Genomic DNA, 17,133 nt, shown 5'->3' with positions numbered 1-17,133 from the left:
AAGACATATACAGATTGCCTCCATTAGGTCGAGGATACATGTGTTCTTTATGTGAGATGAAAGGTAAGCACAGATATTGGATAGCCAGCGAGTCAACTAAGAAACCTCTAGATAGCCCTCAGTGACCATTGTTTCTTTTGGATATAATACTATATACTATGTTTAGCTGGGCACATGGTGACCCACAATCTAGGTCTGTCCATGCAAGTAAGTTCTGGCCAAGGAAATGCATGTGTGCCATCCAAGGCACACTTGTATGGGGAAGAGGATCTACTCCACTTCTTTCTCTCCTCCCTCCTGGCTGGAATTTTCAAGGTGATGGTTAACCACGGACCATGACGATGTGGGTAGCCCACTGAGAATGGCAGAGTCACAGATGAAAGGAAGTAGGTCCCTGGGAAATTTGCAAATGGTTGCACTCCAACAGTTCTGGCTCTTTGCTTTTCCTTCTCCTTCTTCCTTCTCCTCCTCCTCCTCCTCCCCCTCCCCTCCCTTTCCTCCTTCTCATTTATTTCACACACACACACACACACACACACACACACACACACACACTTCTACACTGAAAGGTAAAGCAGTGAAGGATAAATAAGAGCCTCTTTCTTGTAAGGAATTGATGAGGATAGTGGTGTACTGCAGTGGGAGGACTGGCCTAATTGCCAGGAGACCAGGCAGCAGATGCAGCTCCATCCCCAACTGGCTCTGCAAAGCCAGTTATGTGAAGGACACATAATCACTTCAGCCTCAGTGTCTTCATCTGTATGATGAGGTTTAGGATCAATGATCTTGAAAATCCCTTCTAGCTCTCAAATCCTATCTTGACATTAACAAAGTAATATTAATTTTGCTGTTTCATAATCTGCAATTATACATTCTCGTCTCCAACTCCATCTGCTTGCTGACCCTGGGAATGTAAGCCGTTAAACTTGGAATAAAAATGCTTAGAAGTTAAGTTTGCCTTTTCGTTATGAAATAAAATTAAAGTGCCGAGAGTGTTTTGTCAGTTCAAATTAACATTTGGACGCAGGAAAGCCCTGATTTGTGTATATGGAAGGCAGCGAGCAGTCTTTTTACTCTGCTACAGTGTTCACATTTTCTCAGAGTTAGGAAAAGTAAAAAAAAAAAATGCTTTGAAACCAAATGAGGTTTTCTTTTTCCAATTCAAAATAGTTTGGAGGATTTTTAATTTCCCACCTGTTTTTCTAAATAAAGTGAATCACGAGGCTCTGGTTTGGTCACAGCACTGAGAGTTTAAATGGCCTGCACATTGCCTTGCATCTGGCTGTTTACCCAAGGGGGAAATCAGTCCTGGCAGGTATCCTCTGCTCAAGTTATATCTAGGTGTGTCCAGTCAGCCTGATCCCAATCGTTTTTTAAGAACTGGTTTTGCCGGGACTGGTAATGCCTTCTGCAAAATCCCATAACCTACAACTTCCTTTGTCCTTCATCCCTAAGGAACAATATCTTGACAAGCAAGAGCTGCTTCTTACGTAGGATCATAACTTGGGGCAGGCTACATTTAATGTGACTTGGGCAAAACTCAGGACTATCTTAAGGTGTATATTTTCTTTAAATGAGTGAACTGGGAAAAATGACTTTCTGTACCATAGAAACAAGTTGCCTATCTTAGGTAATGTCATTCTCTGAGTTAAAGCGATTTACTCCAATCCTGAGTATTTTCGTCACATTTTAATTTTTTTTTTTTTCTTTTTTGAGATGGAGTCTCGTTCTGTCACCCAGGCTGGAGTGCAGTGGCGCGATCTGGGCTCACTGCAAGCTCCGCCTCCCGGGTTCACACCATTCTCCTGCCTCAGCCTCCGGAGTAGTTGGGACTACAGGCGCCCGCCACCTCGCCCGGCTAGTTTTTTGTATTCTTTTTAGTAGAGATGGGGTTTCACTGTGTTAGCCAGGATGGTCTCGATCTCCTGACCTCATGATTCACCCATCTGGGCCTCCCAAAGTGCTGGGATTACAGGCTTGAGCCACCGCGTCCAGCCCACATTTTAAAATTAACGGGAACAACCTAACATAGCATTACAGTTATTCCTCTAAGTTTCATTCCACAAGCAACCATTTTTGAGTACCTAGGACACAGAAGTCACCATCTCAGACACTGTGAAGACCAAGAAGATAAAACATGGTCTTTGTCCAGAGACTGCAAGACAAAGGAGTCTCTAAGTCATCACGACTTAGAGGAATGGTAAGATTTTACATGAACGTTGACGTGCTTTCAGAAGATAACCTGCAGGCTGTGTTTTTTAAAGTTCCTTTAGGCAGTGGTTCTCAAAGGGTGGTTCCTAGACCCACAGCATTAGCATCACTTGGGAACCGCTAAAGATGCAAAACAAAAGTGTGGGCCCCATCCAAAGCCCACTGAATCAGAAACTCAGGATGTTGCTGGGCACCGGTCTGATTTTAGAAAGCCCTTCTGATGATTTTAAAGCATGCTCAAATTTGAGAACCACTGGGCTAGAGCAGGGATCAGCAAACTATGACGTGGAGGCCAAATCCGGTCTGTTTTTGTAAATAAATTGTTATTGGAACACAATTCACTGACATATTGTCTAGAGTTGCAACAGAAACTGTATGGCTCACAAAGCCTAACACATTTGCTCTCTGACCTTTTACGGGAAAAGTTTGCCAACCCTGGCTCTCGTGCACCATGGAGGTGTTGGGGAAGAGCAAGTCTCTGAAGTCAGCAATGCCACCGTCTGACTCCCAATTATGCCTCCTAGCTGTTTCATCGTAGGGGAGGTTACTCAACCTCTCTGTGCCTCAGTGTTCTTATCCATAAAGTGGGGGTAATAACATTCCCTAGCACAGTTAATTTGAGAGTTCAATAAGTTAATATTTTAAACCTCTTAGACTAGAGCCGAGCAAGCAGGAAATCCCCAAAACCTGTTAGTTATTGATATATGAAAGGCATATTGTGAGACACTTTGCTAGGGAATGCCACAAGCCTTAGATATTTATAACTTCATTGATGCTGTCACGCATAGGGATGAATCTGACATTATGGCCACACACTCCACCCCATGACGCTCCAGGGGATGAAATAGAAGGCAATCCAGCTCACTTGGTGTTTGAGTTGGCGGAGTCTGGAAGGTGTGGCAGAATTTTCTGGGAGCAATGTATTTATATAGGCCATTTCTGCAGTTGACCAAAATTCTGATATATTTCCCTGGGTGAGCTGAAATGATATTATCTCCTAGAGGTAGGGGAAGGGTGAAGTAAACATAATCGTAGCTCTTATATTGGCATGATTATATAATCATGTCTGTGCTGATTGAGCTGGGAAGTTGGGGTAGGAGAGAGGAAAAAAAGGTCAATGGGGCATCCTTTCTCAGTTCATATCCCAGAGAGGCCCCTTCCCCCATGCACACAGCTGTGAAAGCTGATCCTAGCAGAAGAGAAAAGGTGTGTGTGTGTGAGTGAGAGACCACCATAATTTACGTAGTCCCTAAAGTAATACATCTGGCAATGAGAATTTCGCAGAGGACATTACTGATAAGCAAAACACTTTATAGAAATAAATTGGTAAAAGTGGATATTTCATCAATAAATTGATAAAAGTGAATCTTTGAGCACAATAAGCAAACACTAAGACTCTTTTGTGATTGCATAAGATACGGAATAGAAAACATGTTTCTCAATACAGTCCAGGATGGAATGAGTTGCTATATAGTGCATGCAAAACAATAATTCTAGAACCTTAGAGATGGCCAGATAAACACAACTGGGCACTAAAGTCTTTGTTCTCTCGGTCCAGTTGTTTCTCAGGACTATTGGAATGATCTGTGCTTTAAAAACAGGGGAGGTTTGGTACTGAAAATAATCTGAAGTCCACTGGTTCTTGAACAGGCTGTGCATCAGATGTACCTAGGAAACGTTTCTGAAACCACAGGCCTGGGCCCTACTCCTTGGAGACTCTGATTCACTACGTATAGCGTCAGCCTTGGCTTGTGTACGTTGAAAAAATTCCCCAGATATTTCTGATTAGTCATACTGGTTAAGGGTCATCCTCAGCTCCTTTGAGGGGAGTTATTGGAGACTCAGATAAAATTCCATTGTATAACTGTTTTTTTTTTTTTTTTTTTTTTTTTGAGGCGGAGTCTCGCTCTGTCGCCCGGACTGGAGTGCAGTGGCCGGATCTCAGCTCACTGCAAGCTCCGTCTCCCAGGTTTACGCCATTCTCCTGCCTCAGCCTCCTGAGTAGCTGGGACTACAGGCGCCCGCCACCTCGCCCGGCTAGTTTTTGTATTTTTAGTAGAGACGGGGTTTCACCGTGTTAGCCAGGATGGTCTCGATCTCCTGACCTCGTGATCCGCCCGTCTCGGCCTCCCAAAGTGCTGGGATTACAGGCTTGAGCCACCACGCCCGGCCTGTATAACTGTTAAAGTTTACTGTGTTGAAACTTGTATAAGCAGTTTGGTACTGGAAAGAGAAGGGAGCTTGGAGTCAAATACTCACGGGCTCTTTCGGTTATTAGTTTGGGATTTCCTTTGTAGAGATTCATTCTCTGGACCACATTTTCAACATCTATAAAATGATTTTGCTTGTGGCTGTTGTCTGTTGAACATCCTGTGTCACATTGCTTTGTTCACTGAAGTTTCCTTTTGCTGACTTAAACATCCATATTGATCACACCTCTAGGATGCTGGCCATCTGTCCTCTCCTCTAACAACAGTAATTCCACTGCAGCCCCTATTATCATGAACACATCTTGGACCACAAGTAAACATTCAGATTCTGGACCTCATCTAGTCCTCCAGTCTGTTGAAACCATGATCCTTTTTCTCCCTGTGTCCTCCTTGTTAGCTTACATTGTGTGACCATCCTTAAAGACGCCTCCCTGCAGATGTCCTCGACTTTTCTGTTCCTCTCTCCGGTTTGTGTGGGGAAACCACCTCCTGGCTGGAATCAATCATCCATGTTATCCACACCAGTGCCTGAGCTACTGAATGTTCCTCGAGAAAATCCCACAAATATGCTGATGGGGTTCACTTTAGGGTGATTACCATGAGCCTTGACTGGTCATCCAACACTGCATGGACATTCCAGTACACGTTCCCAGTAAGTTCGTTTGCCTGATTTCCAAGATGTTGATTTCATAGTTTCTCTTCTCTTTTCTAACATTCATGTCTCTTCCCTACTCCCCACCCAAATCTAGCCTCATACTTCATTACTAAAACATAAGCTTCCAGGGCAGCAAGCCCTCAAACAATTTGCACCACTGAAGAATCCATTGCTGCCTCTACCTGGTCTCCCTGGTTCCTACTCCAATGACCATTCAAGGCGGGGGCTCTACTGTCTCCAAACGAACTCCTATGAACTCTTACCTTTCCAAAGCCTTCGTTCCTGGAGTTATCTTATTTCTCTATTATGTAGACACTTTCTCACTGTACACAGAGTTATCTCAAGCAACATATAAACATGCTTCCGATGACCCACTGTGGAATATAACCCTCTGTGCACAGGTCCACCTGCTACCAGTTTATTTGTTTCTCTTCAGGACAAAACTGCTCCAATGAGTTTCCACCTCCTGTCTGCACTTTCTTCCTTCCTATTAACCCTCTCTATTGAATTATGAAATCTTCTGAACATACAGAAAAGGATAATAATCTAATGAACACCCACCAAAGCATCTCTGTCTGATCTTAACATTTTTCATTATTTGCTGCATTTTTTTTTTTTCATTTTAGTGGAAAACAGAATCAAAGATAAAGTTGGTGGCCTTTGATTATCTTTGCACAATCTCCCTGTTCCCTCCCTTGCCATATTACTGAATTTATTATTTATCATTTCTGTGCTATTTTACTACTGTGCATGTATCCATAAAATATAGATCTGATTTTTTGGTTTACATACTTTATATAAACTGGCAGTATACTACATGTCCCTTCTGCAACCTTGTCAACTGCACTGCATGGAATGTACATTTTAGACATTGCAAGAGTGGCCACAATGCCTTCCCAAGTGATTGTACCAACTTACACCTCTAAAGGTTCCCTTGCCAACATATGATAACAGCTGGTATTGTCAGATTTTTTTCATTATTGCTACTCTGATTGGTATGAAATGATGCATCCTGGTTTTAACTGACTTTCCATGATTACTGGGGAGCTTGTGTTGTTATACTTATTGGCCATTGAGCTTCTTGTTTCATTTGTACAGTTTTTGCTTTGTCCTTTTCCAATGGATTGGTGGGACTTTGAAAATATATTTTGCCTACCATCTTTTGTCATTTGTATGCACTGAAAATTCCCCTAGGCTATGGCTTGTTTTTAAGTTGTATATCATCATATGGAAGTTCTAAACTTTAATGTTGTTTACTGTATTGATTTTTTTTCTTTATAGCTAGTCTTTATATCTTGTTTAAAGAACTGCTTCCCCATCCAGCGGTCATACGGATAGTGTCTTGTAAGTTTTCATAAGCAATGTTTTGTTTCTTACTTTGCTTTAAACAATTCAAAGTTGTTCTATAAATAGCATAAGGAGGGGGGTTCTAATTCACTGTTTTTACATATGAGTAGTCAATTGTCTTAGGCCTATCTATTGAGTACCTTTTTTCCCCAGTGAGCCACCATACCTCTTTTGTCATATGTCCCTCAAGAGGGGGTCTATGTGGGTCTGTTTATAGGCTTTGTTTATTGTTCTCTATGTCTGTCCCTGGGTCAGTATCTCCATGTCTTAATTTCTATAGCCCTATGAACAATATTGATATGATGCTTATCAACCTTGTTCCTAATCTACAGACATTCCTTAATCACTCATGGAAATTTGTGTTTGCTTTGCTTGTAAACTTTAGGATGTTTGGTTTCATAAAAAGCCAGTTGAGATTTTGATGAGATGTACATTGTATTGAAGGATAAATTTGGGTAGCATGGATATTTCTGTATGAATATTTTATGTTCAAGGCATTATATACTGAATCTTCCAATACATCAATGTGGAATAGCATACATTTATTTTGGTCTTCTTTAGGATTTAAATTTAGCTTTATAATTTTTTCACAAAAGTCTTTCAGAACTTAATAGAATTTTCTCTTTATTCTAATTGTTGATATGCAGATTTTCCTAAGTGTTTTTATTAGATACAATTTTATTATCTGAAATTAAAAGTTAATTTTTCCCTTTTCAATCACTGTTTAGATGTTGAAGGGAAATATCCATAAGGAGATTTGATTTGTCCTTGCAGATATTTCTCTTCAACAACAGTGATTGAAAGTACAGGTTGTCTTGATCTTCTCTTTCAATTGAATGCCTAAGACTTTTCACCACTAAATAACAAGTTTTTTGTTGTTGTTTTTTTGGTAGATAGTCTGTCAATTTAGGTAAATTACCTTCTATTACTAGTTAGCGAAGAGTTTTTTTTTTTTTTTGAATGACAAACACGTTTATCAAAACATATTCTGCAGCTATTGAAATAATCATACGGTTTTTTTAAAATTTGTTGACGAGGTGATTTATATTAGCATATTTTCTAATGATAAAACATCCTTGAATTTGTTAGTATTTGGCCTATGATTCTTCTATTCACTGGAATGCTGATAATAAAATAAGGATTAATTTTGCCTTGGAAGCAATGACCAGATACTGAACCTACTGGTGATTTGGACTTCTCAGTCTTCAGAACCATGAGAAATATATTTCTATTGTTTATAAAGTAACCAGCTTAAGGTTTTTGTTATAGCAACCTGGAATGAACTAAAACAGAAATTGGTAATGAGTAGTGGGGTGCTGCTGTAGTGAATACCTGAAAATGTGGGAGCAACTTTGGAACTCGGTAATGGGTAGAGGCTCAGTTTGGCAAAGTAGGCTAGAAAAAGCCTAGATTGCCATAAATGGACTGTCAAAGGTAAAGGCTCATAAGAAGAGTTATAGACAGAGCCTCAGTCTTCTTGGAGAATATGTAAAAGATTGTAATCAAAATGTTGGTAGAAATATGGATGCTAAAGGTCATTTTGATGAGATGTCAGATGAAAATGTTCTGGAAACTGGAGGAAAGGCTATCTTTATTATAAAGTGGTAAAGAACTTGGCTGAATTGTGTCTGCATTCTAGTGCTCTGTGGAGGGCGGAATTTAAGAGTGATATACTAGGATATTTGGTGAAAGAAATCTCTAAGCAAAGTGTTCAAGGTACTACATGGCTTTTCTTGACTGTTTATCATAAAATGCAAGAGAAGAGAAATGAATTAAAAATGAATTTACAATAAAAAGGGAAGTAGAACTTAAAGATATGGAAAATTTTCAGTCTTTCCAGGTTGTAAAGGTTCAAAGGGCATGTTCAGCCCTTTGAATAGTAATTGCAAATGAATATTCAGAGAATACCAAGGGCATGGCTAAGCAAACATAACTTTTGATATGATATTAGTGTGGCTATAAGGAAGCCAGACGCTATTTATCCAGACAATAGAAGAATGATTCCAAAGGCATTTCAATGTTTGAGGCTGCCGCTTCCATCATGATCCCAGAGTACCAGGGCCTTCAAGTCAGAAAGGTTTTGAGGGAGGGGCCCAGGGCACCTGTGGCCCTCAGGGCTCACTGCCTGGGGCCTCCTCAGATATTTGTTCCCCGCATTCTAACACAGTGCTTTTTAGCTGCTCCAGCTGGGGCTCAAGTGGGCTCAGATGTGGCTTGGGCCACCCTTCTGAAAGGTACAAGTAATAAGCCTTGCTGACATTCTTGAAGTGCCAACTCTGCATTTATATAGAGTGTATGAGCTGTGGAGGCATGGCTATCTCCATGTAGATTTCAAAAGATGTCTTGGAGAGCTCAGAGCCCAGACAGAGAACTGTCCCAAAGGTGAGATAGGTACAGAGGGTGCCTACTAGGGTAATGACCAGCAGAGCTGTGGGGTCAGGGTTGCCCCCAAGATCCCAAACTGATAGAGCCACCAGCATGCAATGCCAGCCTAGGAGAGCCACAGGCACTAGACTCTAACTTGTGAGAGCTACAGCATGGGCTGTGCCCAGCAAAGCCATGGGGGTAGGGCTGGTTGGACCCTTGGATGTCCAACCCTTGCCCCAGTGTGTACGGAAGGATGAACATGGACTCAAAGAAGACCATTCTCAAACCTCAAGATTTAACAGTTTGCCTTGTTGAGTTTTGGACTTCCATGGGGCCTGTGACACCTTCTTCTCACCCATTTCTCCCTTCCTGTATGGGAATGTATATCCTATGTCTATACCACTATCGTATTTTGGAAGCACATCACTTGTTTGATTTCATAGGCTCAGAGCTGGAGGAGTTTGCCTTAGGATGAAGTGTACCTTCAGTCTCAGCTGTATCTGATACAGATCATGTTTAAATGAGACCTTGGACTTAGACTTTAAAGTTAATGCTGGAACACGTTAAGAATTTTGGCAATAAGTTACCAATTTTGGGATGAATTTTGTATATGAGGACATAAATTTTGAGGGCGCAGGGGAAGAATGCTATGGTTTGACTGTATCCTCCCAAAAATTCATGTTGAAAGTTAATTCTCAATCCAACAGTATTAAGAGGTGGGGCCTTTTGGAGGTGATTAGGCTGTAAGGGCTGTGATCTCATAAGTGGGATTAGCGGCTTGTAAAAGGGCTGGAGGGAATTAGCTGGGCCCTTTTCTCCATCTAGCTCTTCAGCCATGTGTGGACACAGTGTTCCTCTTCTCCAGAGGACGCAGAAACAAGGCACCATCTTGGAAGCAGAGACTGTGCCTTCACCTGCTGGTGCCTTGATCGTGAACTTTCCAGCCTCCAGAACTGTGATAAATAAATTTCTATTGTTTAGATGTTACTGAGAATTAAGGCTTTTTGTTATAGCAGCCTGAAATGGACCACGACAGTATCTATTACTATTCATTTGCAATTACTATTACTATCCTTGATACTTTAACAAATGTGTTTGAATTAAATTCCAAAGTTAATCACCATTTCCACCCTTTTCTGGAGTCTTACTCTTATCCTTTATCTTTCCCACTTTCTTGCTGGTCTCTACTCATCCTTCAAATCTCATCTCAAATGCTACTTTTTCAGTGATGCCTCTCCCATTCCCCAGACTAAACCAGACACCCATATATTTGTCCTTCATAGCATGTATCAGGGTTTAGAATTACATACTTGTGGGTTCCATAACCCAGTAAGCTGTAACTCGGTAAGCTGTAACTTCTGAAAGGGCAGGGATCGCCTCTATATGTCTTTTCATTCTATTTTGAATGTGCAGCCGTGTGTCTGGCACATGGTGTGCAACAAGCTTGGTTGCAGATGGGAAAGCCGGGTGGGAGAAAGGGGGAGGGGCACTGGCTACATAGGCTGCAATGTTGAGGGATGAAGCTGCAGGGCTGCCAGACCTGGAGGAACTGAATCCCCTCCATCAGTAAGGAATCACATTCTCCTGCTAAAAACAGAACAGAAACAATGATGGCTAAAGCAAAACAGAAAGTTCTTTCTTTCTCAGGTCATGAAGTCTGGGGTTAGGTAATTCAGGGCTGAGGCAGGGGCTCCATGGAGTCACAAGGGATTTAGGCTACTTTTTACACCATTATCCTTGGCTCATAACTTATATCCTTAAGAGTCTAAACTGGTGCCTGGCATTTCATTTTTTGTTTGTTTTGGGACGGAGTCTCACTCTGTCACCCAGGCTGGAGTGCAGTGGCATGATCTTGGCTCATTGCAACCTCCTCCTCCCCAGTTCAAGAGATTCTCCTGCCTCAGCCTCCCGAGTAGCTAGGACTACAGGTGCGTGTCACCATGCCCGGCTAATTTTTGTATTTTTAGTAGAGATGGGGCTTCACCATGTTAGGCTGGTCCCAAACTTCCGACCTCAGGTGATCTACCCACCTCGACCTCCCAAAGTGCTGGGATTACAGGCATGAGCCATCGCACCCAAGTGCCTGGTATTTCCACCATCACAATCAACTTCCAGGTGGGAATCCAGAACTAGGAGAGGACAGGAAAGACCATGCCCATTTAGTTGCCTGCCCCCTTTTACAAAGCCTGTCTTAGAATCCTACTCCATTTACATCTTATGGGTTACGGCTGAGTTCTGTGGCCTCACCTAGCTGCAAGGGAGATTTTTTTTAAAGCCAAGTGGTTTCCAATTCAAATAAAATCAGGTCTGTGTTATTAAGGGTAATGATGATGACGATGTGTGTGTGAGGGGTGGGTATGACGCTGCTGATTGGGGAATGATCACAGGAACTGGAGTCAGGGAGACAGTAAGAGGAGGTGTTGGTATTTTGGGTGAGAGACACTGACACTGTGAATTGTGGCAACGAGAATGGAATGGAAAGGAGGGGTCTGAACCAGCACTTGATGGAGGGCCCACTGGATCCTCGATGGCTCTTCTTTCTATGGATTTGCTTTAGGAGACATTTTACTTTTGGCTTTAATTTCACTTAATAAATCATCTTTTCATTAACTCAAGGTTATTTTGAGTTAATCTCTCTGGTAAATAATGAAATAAACTAAGGCAGAGTAATCTGTGCTTCTAAATCTAAGCAGGATGAATATTATTTTTGAAAACATATTTCCAAAGGTATTTATTTTTCCCCAAAGCTCTATTTTCAAAGGCAGAGGAACAGAGAGGACATTGATTAATAAGGATAAAACGTATCTTTTTTTTTAAAAAAAGTATAGCCATTCTTTGCTTACAGACATTCAAGATATATACAAGACTCAATGTCAGAAAATAACAGCCTGGAAATTATCCAGAGGCTTTATCTCCATGCCACAAGCTATCTGTATTTTCTTCAGATATTCCAAAAATCTTTCAAACTTAGCATTTTCTTTTTCTTCTCCCCAGACCATACTTATAAAAGATGACTTGGGCTTTTTCGACACACCAATTTTGTTTAAGCAAATTGAGTTGCTAGACAATATATCCAGAAATTTAACCAAGAGGACAGGGCAAAACATTTTCAGACTTCTAGAATCCTTTAATTTTCTGCACACGTAGCTGAAGTAAAGCACAATATCTTATTAAAAGGCCCGTACTGAAAGAAGAATCAGTAAACTCTTCTTAAGAAAAAAATAAACAGGGAAAATGACACCTACCCTCCCCCAGCTGCTCCTGCGAGTCAGCACATCTTGTTAATTGTGTGGTCTGCTTGTTGTATCCTTGAGTCATTGCTTTACCCAGGCTGCTTCCTTGAACGTGGCTGTGAGGTGCAAATGTGGTTCTTCCTTGAGAAATGGGTTTCACAGAGCTCAAAGATGAGCTGAGTTTGCCTGGGTTAGGTGAGGTCCAGGTCATGCTGTGCCAACCTCTGGGAACATATGGCAGTGGCAAAGTGCAACCCTCTGACCAGACATGGGTTGTGTGACGCAGGCCCTGGTGGACTTGAGTGGAAGCTCAGACTGCAGAGCGGGGCACATTATGGGGTCCCAGGCTGTGCCTGGAGGAGCAGACTGATGTGGCCCCTCAGTTTAAGGGCCAGGAAACTGCACGTGCTATGCACATTTGTGCTCACTCTCATCTATCTGTCTAAGGTTCTGGGTGGCTCTTTTTTAAATGAAACTTGTCTGCTTAACTTTGCCAATAGAGTGGGCTGCTACACTAAAGAGGAATGCGTGTTTCTCGGGGTAAGAGAACCCTAAAGACGTAAAGAAAACGCAAGTGTAGGGGCTATTTCCCTTAAATCTCCCCACTTGTAGATTCCTGATCCATCAAAAGAATCTGACAAAAGAAACCTGTTTGGGTGCAACCCAGCCTCACCTGTACCCATAATCATGTTTTCCCAATACTTTGAAGTAGGTGAGCAATAAAGCAGCACTAGGCAGTCTTAGTGAGACATCAAACTTCACATCTTTGTACCAATGTTTAGCATTAGGAAAAAGACGGATGGGACTGATCAGACGATCTTTTCGTTTCTTCAGTTCTTAAATGTCACGGATCTAAAAGAATGAAGACGGGGTAAAAAGAGAACACTCATGGAGGATGATTGTAATGTGTCTCATTGGCAGGAAAATCCAGTTAAGATGTAAATGTCAAGAGGTCACGATTTCTGGATTGAGGTTTTTTCTATAATTTTAATACAATCTTACCACATCTTAAATACCACAGATAGCTGGCTTTCCTTGAAGGTCACTCATGGCCCACAGTCACGTCCTGATTTCTTCCAGGTGATGTTCTTTCCAGAAAGCCCCCCTCCCTGTTCCTCTGGTCTGAGATGGCAGCTTAGAGATGTGGCTGAAATTCAAGCACTAGGAAGGGAAGTAAAGACAAGACAAAATCGGTCAATTAGTACAGAAACATAAGTGATCTTTCACAGTTCCGAACAGAAGTGAGGTGAATCAGGAAATGGATGGCGTTTTTCAAGTCACATGAATCAGCGCCCCAGAATTCATCATTTTCACCGAGTATTTTGTTGGTTTCCTCATTCTTTCACATTGTGTGCATGGCTCACCTCAAACAGTTTAGGGAAAGCTATATTTTGAAAAGAAGAGAACTAAATATTTTTGTTTGTTTGTTTAAAAATGATCATCCTTAGTTCTATGTGATGAGAAGCAGCGTAATGCAGATAGCTTTCTAGCAAGCAAGCCCTTTACAAAGAAAAAAAAAGAAAAGAAAAATGTTGTTAGAAAAAAGAAATACCTGTATATACTTCAAAATGAGTTTGTTTATGGAAAGCCTGCTTATATACTGGAGGCTGGGTGAGTATTTTACACAGATTACTGTCTTTCTCCTTCCAAGCAGACAACTGACATACCCCTGCCAGGCTGGTGTGTCTAAGCGCCTGGTGAAGAGACTGTAGCTCAGAAAAGGTAAAGAACTTTCCCCATGTTGGCTGGGCGCGGTGGCTCATGCCTGTTATCCCAGCACTTTAGGAGGCTGAGGCGGGCAGGTCACGAGGTCAGGAGATCCAGACCATCCTGGCCAACATGGTGAAACCCTGTCTCTACTAAAAATACAAAAAAAAAAAAAAAAAAAAAAAAATAGCCGGGCATGGTGGTGGGTGCCTGCAGTCCCAGCTATTCAGGAGGCTGAGGCAGGAGAATGGCGTGAACCTGGGAGGCGGAGCTTGCAGTGAGCCGAGATCCCGCCACTGCACTCCAGTCTGGGCGACAGAGCAAGACTCAGTCTCAAAAAAATAAATAAATAAAAAGAACTTTCCCCAGGTTAAAATTCAAAATTATATCCTCAATTTAGATCCATTTCACTTTAAACAAAGGATGCACTCTAAATTATAATTTGATTTACCTGCTTACTAGCAATTATTTTGTAATTATCACTAAAATATACATCTTTTAACAGTGCATTGGTGCAGCCTGTAAACAGCAAAACTGAATTCAACTCTTCCCCTACATACATACAAAATTACATAATTTATCCAGTTAAGTGTTATGTTATCAGACCTATTGGGTTATGGTGTAGAAAGCGATCTTCTTCCCACTGCTTCGCTCTATATGCCAATAATTTTTTTCTTTTTTTTTTTTCTTTTAAAGTATTAACTGCAATGTTCAGAGGCAAGAAGAGGATTAGCTGAATACATTGGGTTCTAATTTCTGTCTCCTTCACCCTGGCCACATAGGCTCCACAGGTCCATGCAAAGGCTGCAGAATCCAAGCAGAAGGCAGCTTCCTCTCTACATCTTCCCCCCTAGAAGCAGCCAGGCAAGACCTTGGCTTGCCTCTTCCTCCCAGGGAGGCTCCTAGGCCTCTGTGCCACGTAGGCAAGAGAATCGGAAAGTCTGGAATGGAACTAGTGTCCTAAGTGCCAAGCAAGGGAAGGGAGAACAGTTAAGCTTTTCGTTCAGGTCCCCAGGAGCCTGCAGCTGCCACACGGCAGGCCAGGAGTCCCGCCACAATCCAGGGAGAAATGCTTGCCAAGGAGGCCTGCCGGCTACTGACACTCCCTCCCAGAGGCCTTAAAGGAAATCCCAGTAAGTGCTGAGTACCCAAGACAGCCAGATCACACGTGCCAGAAACTGAGCATCTGGGGATGGTCTGGACTTTCATAGAAACCTTCGGAACTGCTGTCACTTAATTCTTTTATTAAAAAAATAAAGTTCTAGAAAATAAAGACACATCGATGGCAATTTGTATTTCCATTGTCCTCTCAGGTCTGCATGGCTGCCGTGCGAGCTATGACACCCGACAGCCTGCAATAGCTTCTTTGTTTTATTGATGAGCTCAATGGAACCCTTACGGACGCGCCGGACCAGGACCATGCCCAGGACTAGCGAGGCCCATCCATAACCCACCACTGGCTGGAAGGGCGCTGGTGTGAACACGGGTCCTTACCGGGTCCCTACCTCACTGTGGTTAGGAGAGGGCAATTCACGAGTTTCCTCATGCAGGGACCTTCAAGCCTCCCTCTGAGGTGCAGATGGAGAAAAAAGGGCCCAGAGATACTGTCCCGCACCCCCATCCAGCGGCAAAGGGCCACTCAAGGCCAGTCAGGACTCCGCACCCAAGTTTTATACCTTATACTCCTAGAACTTGACCATTTGCTCTTTTCGCGAGGCTGCCCCCTTCCCTCTCTCCCCCACCACCTGCTTCAGAAGCTGAAAACCTGCAACAAAGTATCCAATTATACACGTCTTCAAAGGTACTTCACTTGCTTTCCAACTATAAACTTTTCACCTGAGTACTTAGCAAGGCCCAAAGATCCTGCAAAAGTGCACCAAGGAATATTTGGCTCAGAATTGGACGAATGACTTTGACCATACGGGACTTCTCTCTTAACGCTCAGCGTGGCTACCTGGGGACCCTTTCACCTGCCTTCCTGATTCGTCAGATTTGTTCATTTCCTGGACTTCATCCGGCTGAAATCGACCCAAACTAGCCGGGAGGCTCACCCCCAAAGGGCTCCTCCAAGAACCCGCAACGACGGACTCTCTCGCCTTCTTTAAGGAGTTTCCCTCTCAGAACGGATGAGGGTGTCACACAGAAAGAACAAAATCACAAAGTTCGAGTTCCGGAGGACCAGACGGCCCCTGCCCCCCAACCCCAGGGCCAGATTCAGCCGAGGGAAGAGCACGTACCTGGAGCCGAGGCCGGTAGAGCCGCATCGCCACGTCTCAGGTCTCGGCCGGCGGCCCGCAGCGGGGTGCAGCCACGTCTGAGGCGGGACAGCGGGCGGGGGAGCCGCAGAGGGACCCAGTGAGACCGGGAAGGGAGCCCCCAAAAGTCAGCGCTCGGCCGCACTCGCACTGGGGAAGCAGGAATGGAACTCCGGGGTGCAGCGTGGCTCCCGGGAGCGAAGGTGGGGGTCCCGTACCGGGAAGGGGCGGGGCTCGGGGAGGTCAGGCGCGGGTGGGGCGCTGGAGTTTCACCCAGGCAGGGAGGAGGAGGAGGAGGCGCGGCGGCGGGGGCGGGGCGGGGGCGGGGCGGGGGCGGGCCCAGGCGGCCCCGCGCTCCCCGCCCCGCGCTCTCTGCGCCCGCTCGCCCCGCGCGGATCTACTCGCCGGGAAGGCGGCGCCGGTGGCGGCTGCTTTCGCTGCGCCCGCTCCTGAGCGCTGCTTTCCCGCCGCGGGTGGGCTTCGCAGCCCGTGGCCCGCTGCAGCCCCGGCCCTCCACCTTCCCTTTGCAGGGGAGGCCCGGCCAGTGTGACTCATCCCGGGGCGCTCCCCTCTCCCACCCGCGACTGCCCCGCGGAGCTGTCTCGGAAACCTAACTTTGCCACTTCGCGGGTCGTCACTGCTGGGCGCGAACTTGCCCACCCACCGGTTGGCTACGCGCTCGGGGACTGTTCTCGTGGCCCCCAAGCGGGTGCCCTCATTCTGGAGCGCAGCGAGTAGGGGGCGGCTCTGGGGAAGTGGCAGGGGGCGGCTGCAGCTGCTGCTTCCACTTCCCTAGCCAGGTGCTGAAGAGGATCCTCGGAGCCGCTCTGGCCCCCAGGCACTGGATGACTGGCACCAGCGCGCCCCGCACCTGGTGAGCGACCCCCGCCCGATCCCTGCGTGGCCTTGGCCGGAGCCCCTGACCGCGCCGCGCCGCTGGCCGGTACCGGGAGACTGCAGCCGTCGGCTGGTGGGTGGTGCCGATCTCGGGTGGGATCCATCAGCAAGCACCTGGGCGGGGGTTCCGCTTACAGGATTAGGACCACCGTCAGTCCGGGGGCGCCCACAGTTGAGCTAGTGCACAGGTTGGAAGTTTGTGTACCGGCCTGTGCCGAGGTCTGAGCATGGAGAGGTAAGGAGCCGGAGCG

The 17,133-nt window shown here is 44.6% G+C and overlaps 1 protein-coding gene and 1 non-coding gene across 3 annotated transcripts in view; one reads left to right on the top strand and one right to left on the bottom strand.

The window, feature by feature from the left end:
• Positions 1 to 13,268: 13,268 nt before the first annotated feature.
• On the bottom strand, positions 13,269 to 13,338 carry LOC117066273. Its single transcript, XR_004430251.1, has one exon. It is a non-coding gene; the product is annotated as a small nucleolar RNA SNORD123 (small nucleolar RNA).
• Positions 13,339 to 16,344: 3,006 nt separating this feature from the next.
• SEMA5A (semaphorin 5A) overlaps positions 16,345 to 17,133 on the top strand; it is a 519,394-nt gene continuing 518,605 nt past the window's right edge. The window contains exon 1 of one of the 2 annotated variants that reach the window (XM_033178781.1): positions 16,345 to 16,859. The gene's annotated coding sequence lies outside the window, so the exon portion shown is untranslated. The other variant, XM_033178782.1, reaches the window with a different exon arrangement.

This window comes from Trachypithecus francoisi, unplaced genomic scaffold (assembly GCF_009764315.1).
Source record: "Trachypithecus francoisi isolate TF-2019V2 unplaced genomic scaffold, Tfra_2.0 Lachesis_group2, whole genome shotgun sequence".
Lineage (NCBI taxonomy): Eukaryota > Metazoa > Chordata > Mammalia > Primates > Cercopithecidae > Trachypithecus > Trachypithecus francoisi.
This window is presented reverse-complemented; position numbering and strand designations above follow the sequence as displayed.